Source organism: Dipodomys spectabilis, unplaced genomic scaffold, assembly GCF_019054845.1.
Source record: "Dipodomys spectabilis isolate Male_0828 unplaced genomic scaffold, ASM1905484v1 ptg000043l, whole genome shotgun sequence".
NCBI classification, from domain to species: Eukaryota; Metazoa; Chordata; class Mammalia; order Rodentia; family Heteromyidae; genus Dipodomys; species Dipodomys spectabilis.
In genome coordinates, this window is record NW_024870720.1 from 6,764,358 (window position 1) to 6,789,066 (window position 24,709).

Genomic DNA, 24,709 nt, shown 5'->3' on the forward strand with positions numbered 1-24,709 from the left:
GAGCTATCCACAAATGATCAAAGCATATGTCCATTGGACTATAATAACCTTAACAGACAGAACAGTGTGTTTTACAACTTTGATCTCCCACAAGGCACAGCCCACAGTAGTCATTATGCAGTGGATGTGGAGATCTCTCTGTCTCTGGCTCTGTCACAAACACACACACAGAGGATGTTTTTGTACTATTAAAGGATTTTACAGGCACAGATTCAATAGTTGAAATGCACAATAGAAGTATATATAGCTGGGGATTGTGACTAACACCTGTAATCCTAGCTATTCAAGAGGCTGAGATCTGCAGATTTGCGGATATAAGGAACTAAGATTGAAGCCAATATAGGCAGAAAAGTCCGTGAGACTTTTATTTCCAATCAAACACTATAAAGCTCAAAGTTGAGTTGTGGCTCAAGTAGTAGAGATATCCTTGAGCAAAAAAGCTACAGGACAGCATCCAGCCCCTGAGTTCAAGCCCCAGTACTGACATCAAGGGGGAAGGGGAATTAGGCATGTGAGAGTACCATTGCTCTATATCAAAAAGTCATAAAGGTGGATATAACAATATTGACCACATAATAAAACCATTACCTCGTGTAATCCTTAATAGAACAGCACATAAGGAAGGAAATGATATGAAATGCTATCTATTTTAAACTTTAAAAAGAAATGTAAAACGATTTCAATAAAAATGCTATCACTGTAAAATCAATTCAGGGAGGAAATGTTTCAGGATAAGTGATTTTCAAGAAGTATAATTGTATAATCTGGCCTCTGAGGAAGAGTTGAACAAATGGAAGAATTGCCCTACTGCGATGGGGGGTGGGGGTGGAGCTAGTGGATCCCGGAGAGCCTCCGCAGAGCCTTTGGAAAAGGGGGTGGAGCGTCCCAGGAGCCAGACAGCTGGGATTTTCTCAGCTGTGTTTGCAGTTTCCGCTTAGGCATTGTTCAAAGTCAATTTAACAGAAACAGATGTGATTTTCCTTTCAGCCCTTGAGTGTCTAGAATTCAAATTCCCCATCTGACAGCCTTAGGAATCCCTTCTTCCTCTCCTTGGGGGTCTCCAGACTCTCCCAGTTGCCCTCACTACCTGGTAACTCACCCATACCCCTCCACTATTCACTTGAAAGCAAACACTTTCATCTTAGAGTTCATCTGGCCACAGAGACCAGGAGACTCAACGTGACTTCTATGAGATCACAGAGCTGTTTTAACAACCCTAACATCTCTATGTCTAGCCCAAGAGCAGTAGGTACAATCGGCTTCCTGAAGAGAGTTTTCTAAAACATTGTGTATTAGTCACTGAACTCTAGACCACTCTAAAAGGCAACTTGAAATCCCATCTGGTGCTTCCATATTGCTACTAGAGATAATTCTAAAGCTTCTTGGTCTTGACAAATGCTTATGCATGCATGCACAGAATTTTAACGTCGGTTTCACCCGCATTTGTGTTGCTTTTTGTTTTATTTGAACTGTCTTGTGTGAGCCCTTTCCCAGCTTTGCACTGCAGAGCTGTAAGGGAGAACTTTCTGTAACAGGGCTCATCTCCCATACTGTGATAATCACCACAAGTCTGGTCTCTGTCATCCAGACTGTGAGTGATATTAAAAGGGAAAAAAAGCTCACAGGTAGACACCAGTGACTCATTCCTGTCTAGCTATTCAGGAGGCGAAATCTGAGGATCGCAGTTTTAGCCCAGCCAGGCAAGAAAGTCTCTGAAACTCTTATCTCCAATTAACCAGAAGTGGTACTGTTGCTCAACGCTGTAGAGTGCTAGCCTAGAACAAAAATGTTCAGGAACAGCATCCAGGTCCCAAGTTCAAGCCCTAGGATTGGCATAACAACAACAAAAACGCTGAGCCAATGCTGATGGCTCATGTCTATAATCCTACCTACTGAGATCTGAAGAATTGCTGTTCAAAACCAACCCAGGCAAAAAAAAAAAAAATCCAAAACATTCTATCTCCAAAACAACCAGAAAAATCTGTGCTGGAGGTATGGTTCAAAGGGTAGAGTATCACTGAGCAACCTGAGCAAGCATGAGTCCCTGATTTCAAATCTCAGGACCTACAAAAGAAAAAAGAAAACTGAAAAAAATATAATGTTCTTATTTATTTAAAAATTGATTCATACTGTGCACCAATGGCTCACACCTGTAATCCTAACAACTCCGAAGGCTGAGATCTGAGGATCATGGTTTGAAGCCAGCTTGGGCAGGAAAATCTATGAGACTCTTATCCTCAATGAACTACCACAAGAAAGCTGGAAGTGTGGTCATGGCTCAAGTGGTAGAGCTCAGGGACAGTGCCGAGGCCCTGAGTTCAAGCCCTAGAACCTGCACACGCCTCCTCCCCACCCCGGGGAAAAAAAAATCAATTCATTTATCAGGATATTTTCCTTTCCTTAGACCTTCATTTTTGGGGACTTTTTATGTACTACCTTTAAAATGAAAAAGCAAAGCAAATTGAATGCTACACGGTCCCTGACCCCCAGTAGCAAGCTTTGACCTTCATGGGTCCTGAAAAGTGTGCTCCCTTCCACCTTTGCACAGATTCTCTGGGCCCAGTAAGATCTCAAGTTCTGCTCCTGCCTCTAGCACCTTTCTGAACCTGGAGACGCATGACACCTTCTTCTCATTGATTTTCACCCCTTCAAGAACCACTGAGGGTTCGCACTGTGTTTGTCCACTTTGGGGTGCTATCATAAGATACCATGGGCAGAGGATTGATAAGGAATGGCAGTATGTTAGGCTCATAGTTCCAGAAGCTGAGAAGTCCAAGAGCACGCACATGCTGGGTTCGTCCCATGCTTTCTAGCATTGTAGGGTAAGGGAGAGAGCAAGGTGGGAATGGCAAGGAGGAGGAACTGAAGAGGCTAGATGGAAATGGGCTCATCCTTCTGCCAGGAGCCACCTCTGAGAACTGACCCACTCTGTGATCAGGGCCGTAAGTGTGAGGGGGATGCACCATCACCCTCATGCCCCCTTTTTTAATGACAGTACTGGGGCTTGAACTCAGGGCCTGGGCTCTATCTCTTATCATTTTTGGCTCAAGCTTGAGCTACAGTTAATTGGAGATAAGAGACTTACAGACATTCCTGCCCAGGCTGGCTTCTAACACCGATCCTCAGAGGTCAGCCCCCGGAGTGGCTAGGATTACAGGCGTGAGCCACCAGGGCCTGGCTCCATCCTCTTAAAGGAGCCATTTCTTAACACAGATGCACCAAGGATCTCTGGGGGGCAAATTCACACCCCAGTATGGGACATGGTTCATCTCAATGTAGCCAACAATGTACGATTTAAGTGAGATGCATGTGACCTTAAAAGGTTCTAGAGAGTTCTGCTGCATATCTGCTGGATTTTACTCCCTGAATAGAAGTCATTAACCTCATAGCCCTGTAACCTCCAAAATACTAAACCAGATCAGCCCCTCTCAACCTTTTAATTTGACACCTAAATTTAGTCGTCATTAGTTAACTGTTACAAAGAATGTAAAATTTCTGGCATATCATGTATTGACAAATTTACACTTACTACATTATAGTCTCTTACATATAGCTATGGGGTACAAATGCCTAATAGCCATCAATACAAAAAGAACACAAAAAGTCCTTTCTTGAACAATGACAAATTTGACCTTATTGTGCTTCTCTGTGAACTTGTTCCATTCCCTTCCCTACTGAAATTTTATCTGAATATAAGTGTGTGTTTGTCTTTTATTGATTACCCCATAGTGTGACTTTAATTTTCTTATAAATAGGATTTCAGGTATTAAAAACAGTTTCCTCTAGTTTGAGGTAGTGATAATATTGCAAGATCTATTTTCAAAGAGATTTAAAAATTTGAAAAACACCATATAAAAAAAAAAATAAACTTCTACTAGAAACTACTTAAGGAAAAGGAGCAAGGACTGTTCAAACATTGTGCTAGTATTTATGGTACTCAGTAATTCTTATATAACTGCTCACAATGAATAATTTCATTAAAGAATTCAAACAGAAAATAAATAATAATGAAACTGTATTTGTCGATATGACAGGTGACTTGATCTTTTTAAATTTTTTTTAGACATGTAAACTCTAAAATTTGTTCACATGTTGTAATCATATGGAAATGGAAGGTGTGCTCTTTGTTTGTTTGTTGCTGTTTTTAGGCAATGTTTCTCAATTCTTCTGTGTTAAAAACCAAAGCTCTGGTACAACTCCTTGGAGGGAATCTTACTTTATATCAAAGATGCATAATTCCTGAAGGGCACTTGGTGGCTCACACCTGTAATCCTAGCTACTCAGGAGACTGAGATCTGAGAATCAAGATTCGAAGCCAGCCTGGGCAGAAAAGTCCCCATGAGACTCTTATCTCCAATTAACCACACAAAAACCAGAAGCAGTGCTGTGGTTCAAATGGTAGAGCACTAGCCGAGAGCACCAAGAGGTTCAGGGCCAGCACCCAGGCCCTGAGTTCAAGCCATGCAATCTGAAAAAAATAACAAAAATTAAAATAAAATTTTAAAAAACCAAAGCTCACATTTGATTACTATTAACACTTCTGAAGTAACGCCCTGAGATTTGGTTGGAAGAGAGCTGGAAATCCCCAAATCTTGCTGTTAGGTGCCCTTAGCAAAAGGCTTCCTAACTGGAACCTTGCTGCTGTACTCCAGGAAAGACTGGGTGTGAGAAAAGTCTGTCTTTCCTCTTGTAGGAAGAAGGTTGAAGGTGAGGGATTTCTGAGCCCCAGGCGATCTCTTAGGAAAGAGCACATACCTAGGGACCTGGGAAGTTCCCTTGAAAACATTCATGCTCACAGACACTTAAAAGGTCTTCCCCTTCTGAGGTCCATACAACCAGGCCAGGGTTTGAAGGTTTCTCAAGTGACTCTGTTAAGTGTGGTAATCCTTGTTTGAGGTTAAAAGGAGACCTCATTTCATAGGATGATATGTCATCCCGGTACTGGTGGCTCATGCCTACAGTCCTAGATACTCAGGGGGCTGAGATCTGAGGATCATGGTTCATTGGCAGCCTGGGCAGGAAAGTCTATGTCACTTTTGTCTCCAATCAATTACAAAAAAAAAAAAAATGAAGAAGCAAAAACAAACTGGAAGTGGAGCTGTGGCTCAAGTGGTAGAGCACTAGCCTTGAGTAAAAAAGCTCAGAGACAGTGCCCAGGCCCTGAGTTCAAGCCCCAGGACTGGCAAAAAAAAAAGAAAAGATACATCAATAATGAACGTTACGAGAAGAGGACAGGACAGGACAGGACAGGACAGAGAAGCATCTGCTTTAAGATAGACCCAGAAGAAGGCAGGAATCGAGAGAAGTAAGCCCAGCATGTAGGAATGCTTTCGTCATACGATGTCTTCCAATGGGCTACTCTGTCAGCCTGAATGCAAAGGCACACCAACCCTCACACAGATGCAGCCAAGGTTCCCATACAGTGGGATCCATAACTTCCATCAAAGTATACTTGGAACACTTAGTCTACTCTCTCATATCATCTAGTGTTTCCAGATTGGTAAGTACACCAATGTGATATGCAAACAAATAAAACTTGCTTAAGGAGAAAAATAACATCTCAAGCCTCTATTACATGTTTGAGACATAATCAAGAATGGCTGGGCACAAGAAAAGATCATAACACCATGATCAAGAGCCAGCAGAAATAACAGACAACAGAAACAGACCTGTGGAGACTCTCATTTCAAATAAACAAGACAGATTAGAACAACTACATTTACTAAGTTCAAAGCAATAACAGACAAGGTGCAAAACTGTTAAAATGATAGCTGAGAATAGTAGTACACACCTGGAATCCCAGCTTTGGGAGGTTGTGGCCTTGGGATCACAAGTTTGAGGCCAGCTTAGGCTATATATTTAGTAGTTTATTTTAACTAATAAATGATAAAAATGACATTGTGTGTATGAGAGTACAACTAAGTATAGTACAGAATTGAAAAGGTAATGGCCAAAATTAAGAATTCGATGGCTAGGGGCTGGTATGTAGCTCAGTGGCAAAGCACTTGCCTAGCAAGTGCAATGTCCTGGGTTCGATCCCCAGTACCAAAAAAGAAAAGACAAATTAAAAAAAAGAATTCCATGGCTAGGCTTAACAGCAATAATAAATTTAAAATAAAATAATTTTTTTAAAAAAATTAGTGAGCTAAAATACAAGAATAAAATGTCCAGAATACATACAGAAGCCAAAGGTTGAAATAATAAAGACAAACAAGGCATGTAAGATTCAGTAGGAAGTTCTAGTAAATACTTAGTTATGGTCATAGACACACTACCAAGTCCTGAGCAGAAAAAAGTTATATTGTAATGAAAATTTAAAAATTCCCAGAACTGAGGACAAACGTCTGTATCTTCAAAAGGCCCGTCAATCACAACTTGAAAACGTCTAGATGCTGCTAAACGCTATGCACCCAATGCTCTGCTCCCTTTCCTCCTTTCAGTGTTTAAATTGTACTGTTTACTCATTGTTTATAGACTGCTCTTGCTCAGCTGCAACCTTTGAATGCCACCTCCGCATGGGCAGAGGTTAGGTCTGGCTTACTCGGCATGTGTTTCTCCTGGTCTCTGGGCTGGCACTAGTGTGAGACCAGCAAAACGTCTAGAGGCTGGATGGAGAGAGGTCTCACTGGCTGCTATACACTTGTACCACAACAACAGAGTAGAAGGTGGAACACAAGAGCTAGACTGATCAGCTGATACATGAGAAAGAGTTTTTAAATCAGCTGTAAGCAGCCATGTCCTCTTGTTGCACATGCAATTTATTTCAGTTGTTTATGAGGTGTTCTATCTCTCCTGCCTATGAAACATTGGTAGCTCAATCGTGCCTTCTTCGTTGTTGGACTGGGAGTGTTCATCGGGATGAATCAGCAGTAACCATGAAGCTGTGATGTTGAAATCATTTACTTGTGTGTGTGTGTGTGTGTGTGTGTGTGTGTGTGTGTGTGTGTGTGTGCACGCACATGCATGTGCTGGTCCTGGGGCTTGAACTCAGGGCCTGGGCACTGTCCTTGAGCTTCTTTTGCTCAAGGCTAGTGCTCTCCCACTTGAGCCATAGCTCCACTTCAGGTTTTTCTGCAATTAATTAGAGAGAAGAGCTTCACAGACTTCCCTTCCCCTGGGTTGGCTTCAAACCATGATCCTCAGCTCTCAGCCTCCTGAGTAGCTAGGATTACAGGAGTGAGCCACCAGCACCTGGCTTAAAATGTTTTCCTTTGGAAGTTCCAGGTGACCAAGGCAAGCTTCCAGAGGTTTACCTCAAAACTCTCAGTCAAGTGGCAGAGGAGTGAGGAACTCTGCGTGCGATTGCTCAGAGCTCACTTGTAAAAGCGTGTGGGTTTCGCTGTCCATGAGAGTGTGAGTGTGACACTCCTCTCGCCACGCACAAGTTCAAGTACATCAAGAAAGGACCCACTGGTCAGCTCTGCTCTGGCCTCTGCTTGTAGTTGCCACCTGGAGAGGGTTGGGGAGCCAGGGAGAGGGGTGTAAGTGTGAACTTTATACAGGGTTAAGAACAGCCAGGCAAACAGCAGATGCTTTCTAGATTGCTTAAAAGGACAACATATCACTCCAATAGCAAACTATTAAGAGTAACTAATCTACCAACCTGGATTAGAGCTGAGGACCATGTCAATCAAAACCACATCCCAGAACATTCTCACATGCAGCTTCAGAATGGATGCTGCGAACTCAACCCACCAGATGCCAGAACTGGCATTCGTGCCTGATAAGTTGAAAGCTTGTGTTGTTTGGGTCTTTCTTTTCCTCCCATGGTCTTATCCCACACTGGAGGAGCTGATTACTGGGAGGAAAATAGAGAATCTGAATGCCTCTAAACAGGCCCTTGGGGAACCGGAAGATCTTCTTCTCTGCTCTGGGATCTTCTGTTTCTTCTGGTTTTTTTTTTTTCCTCCAACTCATGTTCCTTCTAATTATTTGCCCCTTCATCTTTGTTGTAAATACATTTTTATTGCTTTGTATCAGTTGTCAGGCTTGAACCCAATGCCTGAGCACTGTCCCTGAGCTTTTATCACTTAAGGCAAGCCCCTCTACCACTTGCTCCATTCCAGCTCTGTGTGTGTGTGTGTGTGTGTGTGTGTGTGTGTGTGTGTGTGTGTGTGTGCAAGCACACTCATGCACATGAACTTAATTGGAGATAAGAGTCTCACAGACTTTCCTGTCCAGACTGGCTTTTACCTGTGATCCTCAGATCTCAGGATTATAGGTATGAGCTACTGACACCCAGCTGCAAACACATTTTTTGTAAAAAAGACAGAAATCACTCTGAATATTTAGACCAGAGGAAATTTAATGTCCTGAGATGAAAGAAACTCAGAAAGCCAACCAGGGACAATGAAACAATCCTGTGGCTAGCAACAGCAAGAAGTTGCTACCACTCCCAGATGGAAGGGACAAAGCCGGGAGTGAGATTACTAGAGTCCAGGAACCTAGATTAGCCAGAGGAAGTTGTGATCACAGCAGGCAACTAGTGAAAACTGGAGCCATGGGAGAAAGAAGGCCATTTCCACAGATACCAGGCTGGAAGACGGAAAGAGAAGGAAAGATGGCTTGACCGCTCCCTTCCTCCAGTGCTCTATAACTCTCTTGGGAGTTGGCCTCCCATTAGGCCAATCCCAGCTGGATGCTGGGGCAGCAGAGGGTGGGGTGGGACGGGGTGCCTGAAGGCCTCAGCCTACAGGGCCAGGTCCACAGTACAAGCCCCAGAGAAAAGGGAGAGGGTCTCTGGCTGACGCCTCTCTTCCCGAACCTGCATGTTTCCATGGCAAATGTCATATGCAGTCACTGGAATTCTAGAAAATGCAGATAGGCAAAGAGAAAAGGGAGAGAATCATGACACTATTCCTTCTTAAAAGGTGAGGTTAAGTCACCCAGTGCCGGTGACATGGACAGCCACCTCTTTCTTCTGAGTCCTTGAGTAATCCACATCCTGGTCCTTGCTCTATTAATAGGCCAAGCACTATAGCAATGTGACAGTATTGTTATATGTACCCAAAGAAGTGAAATTTGTCCTATCAAGGCAAAGGTGAGAAAATCAATTTTTAAAAAGGTAAGAAAGTGTTTTTTTTTCATCCAGTAAGCTGATTTGCTACTTTTTCCCCAATGAAGGTGAATCACATGATTCATCAAGTATCTTTTATCCCCTGTCCAAGCTACTAAGAAACTCATAGGTTTATGTCATATTCAAGTCCAGCCACTTAGGGTTGGGAAGTGGCTCACGTGGTAGAGCACTTGCCTAACAGATGCACAGTCCTAAGTTTGCTCCCCAGTACTCCCCTAAAAAAAGACTACTGTCTCAAATGTTGTCATATACTTCTTTATATTGTAAATTGTATTTTTATCATATCAGCTCTATATGTGAGAGAGAGAGAGAGAGAGAAAGAGAGAGAAATACCTAGAGTTATTTCCCAGAGGCTTCCTGGGCATCTTTTGTGCTGTCCAGCCTGGTCCACTGTAATCCAGCTGGCCAGCACCCTCCTCCACAGCAGATGGCCACCCTGCACTCTACATCTTACACCATTTTGATGGAAACCCCATCCACCACCCAGGCAGCAAACCGCTAGGCTCTTCCTCCAGTTGGGAAGGCTGAGAATAAGGCCTGTGTGCCAATGGACTCCACGGAGTGGTTTATCAGTGAATGGGGCGCTGGCAACAGAAAGGGGTGGCACAAAGGGCCATAGGTGGGATTACTATTCAATTTTTATTCCATGGGCATTTGAGTTAGGTTGGGCAAAGCTTTTCCAAGCATTGCCCCACACTTCTCCGGATGGCTTAGCTTCTTTGACTCACCACTCATTTCCTCTAGAGATGCTTCTCTCGCACTTTGTTTATTTCAGGCTGATGGTCTGGGCATCAGGCCTAACTTCATATAATTTTCACTGTTGCTTCTGCATCCCCAGTTCTATTGAGACAGTTATTACCATTGTTGTCTAAGACACCTCACCATGGCAATTACCCATCACCCCAGCCCAGCCACAGGCCCCACCCACTCTCTATTTCCAGTGTCAGGGACCGCATGAATTCCTGATTCCATCATACTGCCAAGTCGATAGCTGCCATCTATCTAGATGATTTTAAATCCTAAAGTATATCTGTGGACTGAAAGAACATGGGAAATCTGCACCCCCACACACATACATATCTGCTTTCTGCATTCTAGAAACCCATAAGCCCTTCCTAATTCTCTTTGAAATCATATTAGTCTGTATCCTCTTAACATATAGTTGTCAAAGGTATTTCACTGGGAAGGTGGGAGACCAGAACTGACTCCTGTGGTTAGAATTGAGAGTGAGCAACAATAGGATGGATTCTGTGTATATATATGTGCATATATGTGTGTGGTCCTTTCTTGGTTTTAGGGTAGAGCTGGGTCAGACACTTAGCATGACTTACAAATTCAGGTGTTGAAGGTAAAGGATATAATAATAACCCACTTCAGGGTGTGGACATTCGCCAATAGACACGCACTCTGGCATCTGGCCAAGGCCTGAGGTAGAGCTCTGGCCTGGGCTTGTCCATGGGTTAATGCCTTCAGCAGGTAGGGTCTTTCTACAAAATTATATCATACCCACAGTGAGACTGACTGGGAAAACAAAGCAAATGTTTTAAATGTTTAAATGCATTCCCAAGTATTCATCTTCCAAATATTTAGACTCTGAGCTGCTTGGGCTCTCAGCCCAAGCTTCCTGTGCATACTGGATAGTTCCAGCAATCTCCCCAGCATCGGCAATTCCAGAACAACTTAAAATAGCATCCTCTTGGCCAAAAACAAATTCCCAAGGTATAGCTCCAGGAAAACAACTAAGTATTTCTATCCAAAATACTTCTTCCTAATATCTACACGAGTAGATTCATTTTTTCTCTTCAACCTAGTAGACTCTTACAAAGGCCTTCAGGAGACCATGATGTGTCTGTGTCCATTCTGGGGGTTCAACATAAGCAAGAGTAGGAACAGAGGTTGGAGAGTAGAGAGGAGATGGGTAGGGAGAAGGAAGGAAGCAGATAGAGATAGAGAAAGCAAAAAAAAAATCAGCCAGAAGAGGGTATTCCTAGGCATGGAAAGCTTTGGTGCCTGGACCAAGTTTTAAAAGGTAAGTTAAAGTAAATTGAGGTTTTTAAAGGTTTTTTTTTTTCAGCCTTTTGATTTTCTTAAGGGGCAAGAGGATGGATGGAGGCTGATTTCCTTTTATATTTCAATTTCTCTAAATGCAGTCTCCTCTTTCCAAAAATATCATACAGAAACTTCCCCTTCTTCTTTTCTAAGCTTCCAGAGTTAAAGATAAATAAGTAAAATCCCAGCCCAGCCAAAGAGTTTATTGACTTCTGGAGAGACCATCTCATGTTCATCTAAGAAGTTCCACAAAAGGAAAGAAATACCTTTAATATGGACGTTTATTATAGAAGGTTCCTATTTGTATTTGGTTCTGGGACCAGTTAGAATAGTAGAGTTGATTCTTACCCTTATTTAACTTTGGTCAGTTCAGTTACAACAGCAAGAGAGAATACAAGACCATCCACGAATGAATATTTGCCTGTCTCCAAGCCAAGAGACTGTATGCTTAAAACACATGCTTTGCATATTCATGACTCTAAAATCCAAGCTCCCTGTTCTGCTACCCACAACAAGGATACAGCCCTCTGCTCCAACCAAACGGAACGACTGACGAAGATACGGCATACCAGCCTCACACCAGAGGCTCAGGACAGTTGATTATCTGTGATTTCCATTCTGGGCAGACTTTAAAATCTGGCCTTCACATCAGATAGATCGCTTAAAGTATTTCCCCCTTGGCAGTAGCAAACTGTAATGTAAGTGGGGTAACTTTTCTGATATCTTTGAATTTATGCCAGAGCTAGAAACCTTACTTTCTCAAATTCCATACTCAGCAGCAAAACATATGGCAATATCCTTTGTCTTCCCCCTCTCCACCCTCCAACCCCTGTGCCAAAATGATACACACATCAAGAATGGTAGTGCACTCCTGTAATCCCAGCTACTTTGGAGGTGGAAGCAAGATGGCTGGGAGTTCAAGGATAATCCAGGCAAAAGTATCAGGGAGACCCTATCCCCAAAACAAAAGGGTTGAAGATACGGCTCAAATGATAGAATGCTTGCCTAACATAAGCAAGGTCTTGGGTTCAATCCCTAATAGCAAAAAAATAAAAAGAAAGAAAGAAAGAAAAATACCCAAGGTGTGAAGAATAGAGCCATTCACTCATTCATCAAAGATTTTCAGTGTGCTAACTACACATCGAGCACAAGATATAGCAGTGCACTTCTGGTCAGACAGAAAAAGGATTCAGTCAAGCCAGCTTTCCCACAATTCCTCCTCACAGTGTACATCATCTTTTCTCCTCATCTGGAGGAGAAGTTCCTGAAGCTTCTGGAGGACACAGACAAAATGAGGGCTTTCTCTCTAAATCTATTTTCCTATCATTTTCCTGTTGCTCAGGCCCTATAAGGGTGGTTCAGCTTTGGTGTTATTGTGATTAAAGCAATGATAGCTACGGTGTGGACAAACCATATGGAGCCTGATATCTTGTATGATTACTCACACTTTCAGATTGTGCAAATGCTTCATTTTCAATGACTGTATCATTTGTAATATGGCTTTGGGGTTGTATCATCAGGCATGTAGGCCTGATCACACTTAGTTACTGGACTTGGCACGATACTGGTTTAAACACTAATTATCCTTGTCCAATCTAACCTTGAACTTAATCACAATTCATCCCTCAGAGGTAGGGATGAATTCTATAAAATGTTTAAGTGTCTCTATTAAATCAGGCAAAGTTAAATATTCAGGCAATAAATAGACATTGGAAGAAGGCCCGTTTCCTCAATACTTGTGTTTAATTCACTCTCCAAGTGTCTAGAAGACAAAATGGAAGTACACAATTTTTAGAAATAAAGGGAAAGATGGCAGAAAAATGGCACAACATCTGAACTTGAGTCCCAATTTTGTAGATTACTAAATATTTGATTCCATAAAAGGTACTTGCCACTTTATATTTTATATTCTCCAGGAGGTAATTCTGGATTGCATGCTATACATCCAATCAATATGACAATCTGTATTACAACAAACCAATTGTAAAAAGCTATAGTAAAGGTGTCAGCGGCTCCCACCTTTAATCCTAACTACTCAGGAGGCTAAGATTTGAGGTTGGTTTGAAGCCAGCCTGAACAGACACATCTGAGAGACTCTTATCTCCAATCAGCAAAAAGTCAAATCAGCAAAAAAAAAAAAAAAGGTGTGGCACAAGTGGTACTCTCAGCCTGAGTAAAGAAGTAAAACAAGAACATAAGACCAATTCAGGCCCCAGGCCTGAGAACCCCACCCCTCCCCAAAAAAAGTTCCAGGACTCATTAATGGAAGGTAAACCTGGCATTCAAATTGGAACTGATATCATACACTGATCCTTGTTACAAGAATACACTACAAAGTTTGTTTTTTTAATGCATACAGTGGGGGGAAATTTTCTTCCCCTTGCCCCACTTTGACCGAAATGTGGGATAAATCTCTGAAATAGTTTTAGTGCTTTCTATGATTATGATGATTTTGTTAGTTAACAACATCAAAATGAAAAACAAAAAAAAGAACATTAAAATGTTTTGTTTCATATTTTTCTTACAAGGTTAGAATGCTTTTGAGCCATTGGGTTTTTAAAATATCATGCATTTATGCAACAATTCCACATTTCTCTCCTAAATTTTCATGCCAATGAATTTAAATATTTTTTAAAATATCATAGAACTACACATTGCTGGACTCCAGGGAATCTAGTGTGTCTCTTGCTTCCTGCCTGCTTCTGAAGCAGGCAGAAACTTGAAAACTAAAGCCACCCGCAACCTTCCAGCAAACAAAGGCAGCCATTATGTTTTCTGAACTTAGGAGCTTTCACTCTGCCAGTCAGATACAGAGAGCACTCATCTCCTTCCAACTCCCAAATCTCTTGACTTCCTCTTTCTCCTTCTCGCTGTCCAGGGCCTTTTGAAAGAAATGGCCAATAAGCCCCTTGTTCCAAATCTCTGCAGGAACAAATGGATGTTACTCTCAGCATCCCCTAAGCCATAAGTCCTTTGAGGATACAGGAAGACGTCCACCAATCTCAAGAAGAGGATATCTGCATGCAAAGTAGGTGCCCCTACCACCTTCTTTATAAAAATGAAGCATCTCAGAGATGGTAAACAGTTTACTCATGCATGCTACACGCTCACCAAAGGCTTAAGAGATGTACTCTCCACTTAATGTTACCTTTTAAAATGGCCGTATTGTACAATAAAATCCACTACAAGGGTACTGAGACACATATTCTGTCTGACCTACTAGCCACTCTATAAGCTAGTTGGAGGACTTGAACCCAGGCTCAACAAATTTCAAAGCTCTTACCCCTTTCCTAACAATAGACTGCCTCAGAATAAATTCCAGAAATCAAGTAATAGTCACCTGTGATCACATTGTCCACATTCTAAAATACGTACAACTTGACACTGTCGGGAAAACACAAAAAGAATAAAAGACAATGGGGAGGTCTTCTCAATCATTTCAGGTTTTAATCAATAAAAGTAATACCTCCACTCTATTCACTGAAGGGAAATATTCTTCTCCTGGGATTTTCAGTCCCACCCACCCCTCACCCCCCATCCCCTAAGGTTTTTTCCTGGTCCTAATGGCTAGGAAGGAGGAAATGGATAAATCAAGAGAGCTATCAACAGCTGACTAGATCAACCTAGAAGAGAAACCCGAAAGTCAATTGGTTGAAGTTTATAAAGCCATGGTAGTCATCTCCTTTTTAACATGTCAGCACATGTCCCAAATAGTGTCCTCCAACCTATAATTTGCCTGTATGGTCCAACAAAGAAGGATTTACCAAAGGCATCGGGCCTTGCTATTGTTACCCCTCTTGCCAACACTCCCTTACTCTTCCTCCTACCAAGCCAGCAGAATTCACTCCAAAGATGGGAGTTTAGAGTCAATACCTCTGGGCTGGCCCTGGCAATTCCAACAACCTAGCAATATCACCTCATTCCCTCTGTAGAGTAAACCTTCTTAATCCATTTATAGGAACAGGGTCCTCTCTGCCAGTTACTTACTAGTTCAAAGAATGAGCTCTGCAATACAAGCATTCAAGGATAGCTTGACTGTGAATGGGAGAGTAGGGTGGGGACCTTGGTTTCCTCCTTTACCATCTGGAAGAGGAGAAGACCAGTTTAAAAACATTAATGTTGTCTAACAAGTCCACCAGAAATTGGGAGTGGCTAATCCTTGTAGGTAGACTATCATTAGTTATTCAGGAGAACAATATGGGATGTCAGTACCAGGTCAGCTGGCCCAAAACACACAAGTCAATTAGCAACCTGACAAAGATGACATGAGACGTAAGTGATACCCAAAAGAAGGTGACACACCCAGTGTGGCTGGATGCAGCACAAGCCTCCTGATAGCTAAACATGTTTTGAAATGACTTGTAAACTCCTTGGGTAAGCTTCTCTGATGGTATTAGATGGAAAATTTTCTGAAATCACTAACCTAAAACACTATTGATGAAAAAGTAAAAGGTCCACAGTAAAGAATGACCTCAGAGTCTCTTTGAGTTCTGCATTTCTATATTTGGCTCTAGGCTGCATTAAAACCAAGGAATTTACATTTGGACTAATAAGTAGAGCTCATAAAAGTTCACCTTTGGACTGGAAGGAACTCTTTCAGTTTCAGAATGGGTGGGAAGAATATGGGTCATTTCTGATGTTTGATGACAGTGTTGAATGCTAACAAAACTACTACTTGTTATGGACAGATTTCTTTACACCCTAGAAGACAAGAGCCTAGAGTACTTTTGATAGTAAACAAGAGCAAAAGCAGCCGCAAAGTGTGACTTTGAAATTTCCTTTGGCAAACCTGCGCTGTGGATTGATTATGTGGCAGAGAGCAGTTAAGCAAGAGGAATACACTGGAGAGTAAGATGGAAGGCCTGGACTAGGAGGAGATCCAAGGCAGAAAGTAGTAAAATCTTCCAGACAAAGGCTGAGTCCCAATTCCTTCTACTCATGGAAACTCAGGAAGGCTTCAATGAAGAGATGATATTTAGCTGAACCTTCATAAATGAATGAAAAACCCAACAACTGGAAGGGATGGTGTTTAGAGTAGAGCAAGACTGAGAACTCTTAAACTGAAGGGCCCAGGTATTTGGCAAAAGTGCTAGCATTCTGTCCTTGGGAGTGAGGCTAGAGGCTGGAAAGATGGGATGGGGATGTCCAATGGTCGGGAATAGTTGCTACCATGCACTTAAACTTATTGTAGGCCATAGCATTGTAAAGCTTTTACCTAATACTCTTTTTTGGGCGGGGTGGTACAGATCCTAGGGCTTGAACTCAAGGCCTGGGCACTGTCCCTGAGCTTTTGTGCTCAAGGCTAGTGTTCTACCAAATCTCTATTTCTGACAGTTTGGTTTTTGTTTTGTTTTGTTTTTGGTAGTTAATTGGAGATAGGAGTCTCATGGATCTTCTTGCCTGTAATGGCTTTGAACTATGATCCTCAGATCTCAGCCTCTTGAACCACCAGTGCCTGGCTATATTTGATACTTTACATCCTTATATTTGCAGAAGTTTTTTCTGGCCATTAGATAGAACTAAATAACACAACACAAAGAAGTACTTCTATTAGTACAAATTACCTTTTGGTAAAATTTGCTTCATTGTTATTATAGAGGTGATAATACACAGGGGTTACATTTGCATGCATCAGGTAATAAATACATTTCCTTTCATACAGTGTTACCTGTTGCCTTATTCTCTCTCATTCCCTCCCTCCCATCTCTACCCACAAGTTATACAGTTCATGTTCATCAGTGTCCTGTGAGTACCACTGCTGTGCTTTTTTACCCTTTTCCCTCAGATTCCTTGCCCTCTGCCCACCCCCTCACAGATATACACATGAATACACACAGTATATAAGGTACAGAATATAGAAACATCAGAAAAAGAAAAAATAAATTTTTTAAAAGTCCTTTGTTTCGGGACTGGGAAGGTGGCTCAGTGCTAGAGTGCTTGCCTTGCACGCATGAGGCCCTGGGTTCATTCCTCAGCACCACATAAGCAGAAAAAGCCGGAAGTGGGACTGTGGCTCAAGTGGTAAAGCACTAGCCTTGAGCTGAAGAGCTGAGGGACAGTGCCCAGGCCCAGAGTTCAGGCCCCACGACTGGCAAAAAAAAAAAAAAAAAAGTCCTTTGTTTCCTTATCTTTGGAGTGCTTTCAGCAAGTATACTATTTTATATACATATGAAGAGGTGCTTGGGTATTGCACCTTTGTGGTTTTCTCCTAAGACTATCCTCTTGTGGTTTCACTGTAGGTGAGTATGTAATCCTGTGTAATCAATACAAATGATCTTTATAATTTCAGCTTTATTACCTTGGCTTTTTCTTAACCAATAAGCACAATTTTTGAGCGTGTTGCACACTGGTCAGTTTGGATGGGAAGAAAATGAAACAAGTGACATAAAACCCAACTCCAACTAATCCAGGCACAAAATAATAGTGGCAGAGGAAAATGTCTTACTCACATAAATCCAGAAGGGGTTCCAGAGTCAGTTAGTGGAGAAATTAAAAGAACATCAGCAAAGCTTCTTAGTTCTAAGCCCCTCCGGGGTGGCTGCTTTTATTCATAAGCCCCAGGGGGCTCTGGGATCATCTCATCTTTCTTTACTACAGTCTTCTTCCCTACAGAGCTCAGCCCAGTCCCAGAACCAAGTTTTCTAACTTCAACCAGATGAAGGCCCATCCCTGGCCTTGTCACTGTGTCTATGACAAAGCTGACCAATCGGCCTGGGCCTGAGACCCCCCAAGGCTTCACACACTGAGAGGAGATGGGATCATTTCCCATAGAAAGATCAACAGGCAAGGCTGACAGGTAAGGTCAACAGTGACTACTCCATTCTTATGGATACAAAGATTTGAAAGGGGTGACAGTTGCACATTTATATGAATTTCTGATGCCCAATTTGTCCTTATGTTTTCATTTGATTATTTTATGTGTGTAACGCTGAGAAAATTCTGGCTCCTATAAATGAGCACTTACAAATAGTAACTGTAAGATGCAAACCCATGTGAATTTAAAACTGGACACTAGGAATCTTCTTTAATCAAATTTGTGCCAAGTTCAGAAATAGGCTGCAAGTGTAATAGGAAATTTTATTTCAAAGTTTAATTAACAGGCTACCAGTATAGCTTGGTGGTAGATCACCTGCTTAACTCATACAAGGCCCTGGGTTCAATTCCCAAGAACACCTCCTCCTCCATGAAACATTTAATTGCTGGGCACTGGTGACTCATGCCTGTAATCCTAGCTACTCAGAAGGCTGAAATCTGAGGATCATGGAAGCCAGAAAAGTCCATGAGACTCTTATCTCCAGTTAACCTCCAGAAAATTTAAGTGGAGCTGTGGCTCAAAGTGATAGAGCACTGGCTTTGAGAGAAAAAGCTCTGAGACAGCTTCTAGGCCCTGAGTTCAAGCCCCATGAACAACAACAACAAAAAGACCCCAAACAAACAAAAAACCATTTAATTATGTAAACCATATAAACAGTTTCCTTCATTTACTGGGAAGATATTTTTTTAAACATAGCTGTAATAGCTAACCAGAAATTCTACAAAATCATTTAATGTGACACTCAAATATCACAATAATCACAGCTCCAAGTTTGACCACAGTAAAACAAATGTTTTAAATCAAAAGATGAATTTCAGCTTGCCTGCCGGTATGTTATCAACATGTGTAGTCAGGTGTTAACATGCATAGTGATAGAGAAACTCCTCATTGCCAAAGCGAACTCATTCAGAGATGCACGCTGATGCAACTCTGTTATATCACAATGCTATTTCCTAAGCACATGTTGGAAAACATAACTAGTGATTTCTTTTCTCCTGTGAAACAGTAGTAACAATACCTTGCCTTAAAAAAAGCAATAAAGTATCACCAGGAAAAAAGTCAATTCTGGAATTGACTTCCATGACATTCCAGAAAACTTGGCAGAGAGTGAAATTTAAAAATCATTAGGTCAGACCTGGCAGCTCACATTGGTAATCCCAGCTACTCAGAAGGAAATGATAAGGAGGATCTCAAGTCAAGGCCAGTCCAGGCAAAAGGTTGGCAAGATCATATCTCATCCAACAAGCTGGGCACGGCAGTTAGGACATTTCTGTGACCCCAGCTATGTGGGAGACATAAATAGGAAGATCATGGTCCAAGCTGGCCTAGACAAGAATGAGAGACTCTATCCAAAACATAACTAAGGTAAAAAGGACTGGGGGATTAGCGGAGTACCTGCCTAGCAAGCATGAAACTCAAACCCCAGTACTAACACACACACACACACACACACACACACACACACACAACACACATACACAAACTGTTATATTAAACTGACAACATATAGGGCACAACTAACCACAACTTGAAAATACACTTGTATCCCTTCAGCTTTGACTGCTTTTCTCTGCAACTTTCTATGTCTTACTTAAAATTACATTTCAAGCCAGGCACTGTGGCCCATGCCTGTAATCCTAGCTACTACCTAAGTACTAGGATCATGGTTCAAAGCCAGCCCAGACAGTTATTTCCAATTAACTAGCAAAAAGCCAGAAGTGGAACTGTGGTTCATGTGGTAGGGTGTTGGCCTTCAGTGAAAAAACAAAACAAAACAAAACAAAACAGGGGCTGGGAAGGTGGCTCAGTGGTAGAGCGCTTGCCTTGCATGCATGCGGCCCTGGGTTCAATTCCTCAGCACCACATCAGCAAAAAAGAAAAAAGCCAGAAGTGATGCTGTGGCTCAAGTTATAGAGTGCTAGCCTTGAGCTGAAGAGCCCAGAATTCAGGCCCCACAACCGGACCCCCCCCAAAAAAAAACTGCCAGGACCTGAATTTAAAGTAAATAAATAAGTGAATGAAATCAGCAAGAAATTATGCCACACTCTGTATCCCCACAGCTACTCTTCACTGCACGATCTTTTGGACTGACCGCCTCACAGAGCCTGCAGCTTTTTCCAGGTGTCACGTGCTTTCTCTCACTAAGCTTAGTAATACACACTAGCTGGTTTGAACAGTACTTGACAAGAGGTGGGATTCCAAATGTTTGATGACTAAATATGGTTTTTTTAATAGTGTTTTATTAGCAATCAAATTAAAAATAAATAAAGTCCTTGTTTCAAAAGTTATCAAGAGCAAAAGGTTTTATATCTTTTAGTAATCACAAATGAAAACAAACATTTTATCTCCATTAGAAAAATGGGCTCCAGTTGCTATTTCGGCCAGTAGGATGTTCATGATCCTTACTCATTCATCAACTAATAAGCACCTTCTATGTGTTGTTATATGTTTGTAGCATGTGTGTTTGTGTCTGTGCATGCGCACGTGCGTGCATGTGTGTGTGCTAAAAATGGGGCTTGACCTCAGGGCCTGGGCACTGTCCCTGAGATTTTTCCCCTCAAGGCTGATGCTCTGCTATTTGAGCCATAGCTCCACCTCTGGATTTTTGGTGGTTAACTAGAGATAAGAGTCTCATGGACTTTTCTGCATGTGCTGCCTTGAACTACAATCCACAGATCTCCACTTCCTGAGTAGCCAGAATTGCAGCTGTGAGACATCAGTGCTTGGCTCAGGAATTTTCTTTTCTTTTCTTTTTTTAATATTAAGTGCTGTCCTAGAAATGACATTAAACACAGTCTAGTCGGGGAGGATCATTTTTTTAAAAGCAAGTCACTAATGTCACGGGAGATGGGAGGAGGCAGAGAGATGAATATTGCATGGCATTGTTAGTTGCTTTCAGGTAGACATGAAAAGAGATGTGCTCTGGTGACTTGGGTCAATGTGGTTCATTGTGAGGGCACAGGAGGAAGTAGCAAGAACAGGAAGCCACTTTAGCAGCTGCCTGGCGGGGCCTGGCAGAGCCAGGAATGCCATTCAGGACACAGTAGACTTCCAACCACCTATTCTTCTTGACAGCACTCTGGCACCAGGCATCTGCTGCTCCTTCTCCAGTGCTCTGCCAGGATGGTTACTCAGTTATATTCTGAGTAGCACCTCCCCCGCCCCATACCTGCCTCTGCCTGGGCCTTCTCTACTTTATGAATCCTGCTCTTTGTTATGACTCCACAGACCAAGTCTCCTAAGGTTTCTGTCCACTTTTGCCTAGCATTTTGGCTTAGACACCCCTGAGTCTCGAATCCAAAGTGTGTGAAAAATGCCTTGCTGAATTGGCTGGTATCACATAGGGTACACTGCGCTCTTGCCTCAGCCCCGCATTGGCCTCTGGATACTCCATGCATTGACTCAGTTGAGTTTGCTGTAGCCAGGGAAGTGGGGTCCTGATACAAACCAGGTCAGCCTGTGCCTTAGGCCCTAGGGGCAGCAGCTCAGGAGGGGTGTGGCTGAGACTGCAATGTTCTACCCTAGTGTTCACCATCTTGACTTTGGCTAGATTCATCTTTCCAGATTTAGTATAAATAATCTCAGAGTTATGACAATTTTTTGAAAATGCTTTTTTTTTGTTTTTGTCAGTCGTGGGGCTTGAACTCTAGGCTTGGGTGCTATCCCTGCACTTTTCAGCTCAAGGCGAGCACTCTACCACTTGAGCCACAGCGCTACTTCCAGTTTTTTGGTGGTTTATTGGAGATAAGAGTCTCATGGACTTTCCTGCCCAGACTGGCTTTGAACCGAAATCCTCAGATCTCAGCCTCCTGAGTAGCTAGGATTACAGGTGTGAGCCACAGGTGCCCAGCTGAAAATGCTTTTTAAAAGGTATTTAACCAAAAAAAAAAAAGGTATTTAAAATGGGTGCAGGGCACCCATGGCTCAAACCTGTAAATCTTAGGAGGCTGAGATATCTGAGGATCATGGTTTGAAGCCAGCCCAGGCAGGAAAGTCCATGAGACTCTTAACTCCTATTAACCACCAAAAAGCCAGAAGTGAAGATGTGGTTCAAGTGGTAGAGAGCCAGCCTTGGGCAAAAAAGCTAAAGAACCCAAGCCATGAATTTAACCCCCAGTAGTGGCACACACACACACCACACACTCACACACACACACACACACACACCACCACCACCACCACCACCACCACCACCAATAACAACAACAATAATAATAATAAGTAAAATAAGTAGCCCAAACTAAAACCACTTTTGTATCAGGTAAGAGGAACAGCTGAGTAAATTATCATCTATTTCTAACAAGGAACATTATACAACTTTCCCCTCAAAAAATAATGATTTAGAAAAAGTGATGTGGTAAAATGCTCAGTGATACAATATCAAATAAAAATTGGTATGCACAATTTTATATACTGTCAGCAAATCAATTATACACTCTCACATGTAAAACTACACATACAAAAGGTATGTACTATTAGTAAATTTGTTATATGTATATGTATATATATATATATATATATATGTATTCACACACAGACTTAAAAGAAAATACACTGAAACCTTCTATATAACCACATAAGGATAACTTTTTAAGTTTAAAAAGAGAGAAAGATGGAAAGAGTTAGAAAAATAGTTACCAATGACCCTGGATGGTCAGATGATGTTTTAAGTCTTATATTTTTTCCTGTAAATTCTTTTTCTTTTTTGATTTATCTTCTTAACCTTTCAAATAAAAAAGCCTCAGTTATAAGATATGTAAGCTATATGCAAGACTCCCCTTCTTGGTAGGCAAAGTCCATAAGTGGTTCTAACAACCACAACAAAATACAAATAACTTTGAATTCCACATCAAGTAAAAATAGCCTCCTTTCTTATTCATTACCCATAAAAAGAAAGAAGACAAGGATGACAATGAATTCACAGCATGACCAAAGAATGGACACACTGTCTACACATGCATGCTGCACTCTGTTCTTACAAGGCATCTGGGTTGTCAAAATACAGATTCATTCTGTAGATTTTAAAAGGCGGGGGGAGGCTGGGAAGGTGGCTCAGTGGTCGAGTGCTTGCCTTGTATGCATGAGGCCCTGGGTTCGATTCCTCAGCACCACATAAGCAGAAAAAGCCAGAAGTGGGGCTGTGGCTCAAGTGGTAAAGCGCTAACCTTGAGCTGAAGAGCTGAGGGACAGCGCCCAGGCCCAGAGTTCAGGCTCCACAACTGACAGAAGAAAAAGAAAGAAAGAAAGAAAGAAAAAGGAAAGGAAAAGGAAAAGATGTAGTCTTTGGACAGCTCTAGTCCAATAAGGGGGAGGGGAGAAGTAATAGCAACAAAACCATACAAAGGAAAGTGAAAACCCAGAAGACAATAACTCTGTCTCTGAGAGTGGGGTGAACTCAGAACACCATCAACATTGAGCCGAGCCTTAGGTATGCAAGTTTTCGAGAGAGTTGAAGGAAAGAAAGAAAAAGTTTACTTTTTTTTTTTTTTTTACAAATAAGGCAGATGAGAGGACAAACCTTTCACTGGCCAAGCTGATATCAAAAGAGAAGCCTTTATTACTGAGGAAAGTGGGTTCCAATTCTGAACCCAGAATAAGGCAGGTTTGTCCACCCCATCACAAAAATTCTTAGGAAGCAGTGGACAATCTAAAGGAGAGAAAACCTCTACAAAACCCCCACCAAAAACAGCATGTTCTGTGCTCACACTTCAAAACTAGAGGAGAAGGAGACGCTGGGTACCTGTGCTCAGTGCAGTGTTGGTTGAATCTGGCCCCACACCTACATCTACCCAAATCTGTGGACATGAGCTTGCTGAGAAAAGGGTTCTTCAATGATGCTATCAAGTTAAGGATCTTGAGATAAGGTCATCCTAAGTTAGAGTGGACCCTAAATCAAATGGCAAGTGTTTTTAGAAGATAAGTCAAAAGATGGGCAAGGAAGAGAAGACAGAGACTGGAGTTCGATCTACAAGCCGAGGAACGCAAAGGACCTTGGGCAACATCCCAACCCAGAAGTGCATCAAAGATTCTTCCTCAGATTCTTCCTCAGAACCTCCAAAAGGAGCCAATCCTGAAATCACATCTTGATTTCAGATTTCTGGCCTCCCCTATCACAAAAAAAATCTATATCTGTTGTTTAAATCCATATAATCATTTGTTATAACAGCCACAAGATACTCATACATTTAGTTTCTTCTAAACTCAGCAGTCTATGTGGAAAGAAGAGAGACAGGTGAAATTATTTCACCTAATGGAGTTTCATCCATATAGACAGAGATACCATGGGTAGGGAAGACACATTTCCTACAAGAAGAAGAAGAAGAACAACAACAACAACAAGAAAAAGAACAAGAACAAAAACAATGTAGATGAATGGATCAAGAAAATGTGGTATATATACACAATGGGATTCTATGCCTCCATCAGAAAGAATGGCATTGCCCCATTTGTTAGGAAATGGAAAGACTTGGAAAAAATTGTATTAAGTGAAGTAAACCAGGCCCAAAGAAACATAGGTCCCATGGTTTCCCTTGTTTGCTATGACTAGTACATGTCTAGGACAAGCAGAGAAGGTCAAAGGCTATGTACAGATGACCACATGAGATGATGTTAAGCAAAATGAAGCCCAGGACAGGGACACAAGTGGTATTTTCTTTCTTGCTAGTGTTTGTAATGTACTTGCAATGCACTATGTGATTCTTTTGTTTCTTTTGTTGTTCTTCCCCCCATGGTATAACCCCTGTTTCCATTGGATTTGATATCGGTGTTCT